This window comes from Urocampus carinirostris, chromosome 3 (assembly GCF_059441175.1).
Source record: "Urocampus carinirostris isolate Australia breed hairy pipefish chromosome 3, RoL_Ucar_1.0, whole genome shotgun sequence".
Classification (NCBI taxonomy): Eukaryota; Metazoa; Chordata; class Actinopteri; order Syngnathiformes; family Syngnathidae; genus Urocampus; species Urocampus carinirostris.
Window position 1 is genome coordinate 32,733,369 of NC_142351.1, and position 3,914 is coordinate 32,737,282.

The window sequence follows — 3,914 nt, forward strand, 5'->3', positions numbered from 1 at the left end:
ATGGCTGACCATGACGTTCAATATGTTTGAATGAGTGTTTATGGAAATGCCAAGCTAAGCACTCATGTGTCAAGCTGACAGTTTGGGACAGCTGGAGACCTTGGGCTGTGCTCTGAGGATCAGGAGAAATTGGATATCCCTGCCATTCTTGTCACACGTCCCCGTTCCCCTTTTCCACACATTTTGAAATGCAAATTAGGGACTGTGAAAATACATACGGATCATTTAAAATATCTGGTAAAATGCTGTTTCACTTGATTGGTTGGATGGATTTCTGAACGCTTTTGCATTAATCTTGATGTAATGCTGTTTTTTTAGTGACCACAAGAGAAAAAGTTGTATGTACAAATATGTCAGATGGCTTCAAAGTTAAAAAGTGCAATATGACGGCCAATACCAAGACAATACACCCAAAATAGGTATTTTTATTTCACTGTGCATCATCAGTTTAAAAATTTGATTAAAAAAGAACATTTATGCATCCTGGTGTTGTTTTATGTTACAAAATACACTTCACTTTACAAACCAGTAAAACAGTTGGATACAATGTGCATCACAAAGAAAGAAAAATGGAGATTGGGTTATAATTGAATGACTTGGTAAACATTTAAAATAAACTTCAAGTTGGAGTCGACCCAAAGAATTTCCTGAAAATATCATGTCGTATACGGATTACGGCAATAAACTGGCGAGGAAAGCGAGCTCTGTTGTGGGCACAGAGCTGGACAGCCTGACAACAGTAGCTGAAGGACGGGCACTGGAAAAGCTGCGGTCAATCATGGACAATCCATCGCATCCACTACACAGCATTCTCTCCAGACAGAAGAGCAGTTTCAGCGACAGACTGCTGTCACTGTCTTGTACTACGGACAGACTGAAGAGATCTTTTCTTCCTCATGCCATGAGGCTCTTTAACTCTACCCGGCAGAGTAAAATCCCACATTAAACCACACACCCTACGTTGCATATTACCGAATTTTATTGCAATATGTATTCTGTGTAGCACTATTTAGATATTCTATATAACACGCTACAGTGGGCATTTGCACGTCACACTGGGTATATGTATATTGTATTCTTTTTGCTTTATTCTTGTATTGTTCTCAGCTCAGGGATGCTGCTGGAAATGTGAATTTCCCTCCGTGGATGATTAAAGTATCTATCTATCTATCTATCTATCTATCTATCTATCTATCTATCTATCTATCTATCTATCTATCTATCTATCTATCTATCTATCTATCTATCTATCTATCTATCTATCTATCTATCCATCCATCCATCCATCCATCTATCTATCTATCTATCTATCTATCTATCTATCTATCTATCTATCTATCTATCTATCTATCTATCTATCTATCTATCTATCTATCTATCTATCTATCTATCTATCTATCTATCTATCTATCTATCTATCTATCTATCTATCTATCTATCCATAGGCTTCCACTGGTCTATACACGGCATGTTATGATTTAAGCATATCAATTCAGAAGCAAAACCAGTTTTTCTCCATGCCCTGTAGCTTCTGAATTGAGTTAATTCTAGTGAAGTTGACAACACTAATGCTCAGGCTTAAGCTAATAACCATTACGTAATTGTTCGTTATTGGGTACTCCCTTGTAATGTAATCTTTATTCAACAGCATCTCAAAGGTGCTCCCCCAAGTGTTGGATTAAAAAAGAAAAAAAATTCTTTTTAACTCTATTCTATCTATTATCTGGACCGCTTATCCTCAGTAGGACCACGGGGGTGCTGGAGCCCATCCCATCTATCTTCTGGCAGCTCGAACTGGTTGCCAGCCAGTTGCTGGGCACACAGAGACCGAAAACTCGCTTGCTCATTCACACCTAGGGACAATCTGAACCGGCCAATTAACCTGACATGCATGCTTTTTGGAATGTGGGAGGGAACCGGAGTGCCCGGAGGAAACAGGGAAAACATGCAAAATCCACACAGGGAGGCTGCTAACCACCCAGCTGCCGTGCCGCCACTTTTCAACTCGTTTTAAACTATGTTTTCAATCAAAATGCGTTTTTTGGAATCGTAAGGGCCCATCAAAGATACTACACCTTGGGTTCACTTCTGCTTTGAGTGAGTAAATATGTTATTTTAAGACATAAAGTAAAATCAAATATAGGTGTTCAGATTATTTATTTAAAGCTATACAGATTTTGTTGTTTATTTATAACCACTATTTATAACCAAATGAACATGATCATTTTAAAATGTAACACAATAACAGGTTTACAGACACAAATTGTTAAATAGTGGTATGCATCTTACTTAAAAACAGACAAATCATGACCATTCAACCGACTTTCAATTATGAATAGAACGTTTGAACAGTAACATCCAGTGAAAATTGGGACACAGTTCAGATTTCAAACATGTGTATTATATTCATCATCTGAAGTATTATTATTCACGACCCAAGAAATGTGGTTTGAACAATTTTATTCACACTATTAACAGCAAATAAACAATGTGAGGTTTGAACGATTTTTCTCGACAATCTTACCAGCAATCAAGCATATTCACAATTTCGTTATCCACAATTTCGTTATATCTGACAATATGCCGTTTTAACAATTTTTTCGACATTTTTTACAGCAATTAAACACACAATTTCATTATATCATATCCCAACAATATGAGTTTTTATCGACACTTTTAACAGCAAATAAATACTTCTTGGTATGTTTTTTTTTGGTTTTTAGCAAATAAACAATGTGAGGTTTGAACAATTTTTCTCGACAATCTCAACAGCAATTAAACACATTCACAACTTCACCACATCCGATTTTAACAACATGAGGCTTGAACAAGAAATAACTTCAAAAATACTCGTGCTCCATGTTGTTAACTTAGAACGTTTATAGAATAATAATCTAAAACTGTGTTTGTCAACTGTTTTTATCCAAGGCACACTTTTTTAGTTAAAAATTGAAGTCACACCATCCGTCAAAAATGAATGTTTCCTTTGGAGCGTTAATTCCTATGAATTATTTTAAACAAAATGTTTTGCACATTGTTTCTTATAAAACAGTATATATATTTTGTTCGTGTTACTTGATTAAGCTAAAGCTTCAGTGTGTAATATTTGACCAATAGATGGCACTCTATTGTCTAATGCGAACGAAACTCAGTGCCTAATGGCACAGAGTAACAGCAAGATAAGAAACAAAGGTGACGCCGACTACTGGGTAGGGGTTCCAGTATGTAAAAGAAATACTAATTTCCTATGTTTTTTTAATTGAAAAAAAAATTGGTACGATAGTACGTGTTCTTTGCCTACCATTCAAAACAATGTTTTTTTTTACTGAAAAGATGTTTTTGAGCCACTTTAAGACACTAAATATTACACGCTGTCGCTTCAAAGGAAGAAAAAAAACTCATCAACAATTATTACCTTCATCCTGTCAAACAGGGGTTTTCTAGCAGTAAGACACCATTTTTATTGAACATTTCATCATTAAAAACTAATTTGGCATAAAACAGACAAGCAATACTAAGCTTAACACTTTTCAAGGGAAAAGAAAGTGCTGTAGAAATACAGAGGAAAAAACAGAAAATAAATCAAATGAGTTAAGTAAAAAGAAAAATAGTAATTGAAACATGTTTAAGTCAACACAAGGGGCAGAGTATTAAGCATAGTATATATAATTTCCACATTGGGAATGATCATCATATTAAAAGATTTAACAAAAAAAAATCATCGACAACAGTTTGAAAAGTGGGTATACATTTTGTGGGTATTTTTTTTTTACATGAAATAAAATTGATTGCTCATTTCATTGTTTTTGTTTTGTAAATCAACTGCTTAATAATGAACCATTTTGCCTAGAGAGTGCCAACGCTTCCGTTGCATGTTGGCTGTGGTACCCCTTGAACTCCAAGAGCGCATGCGC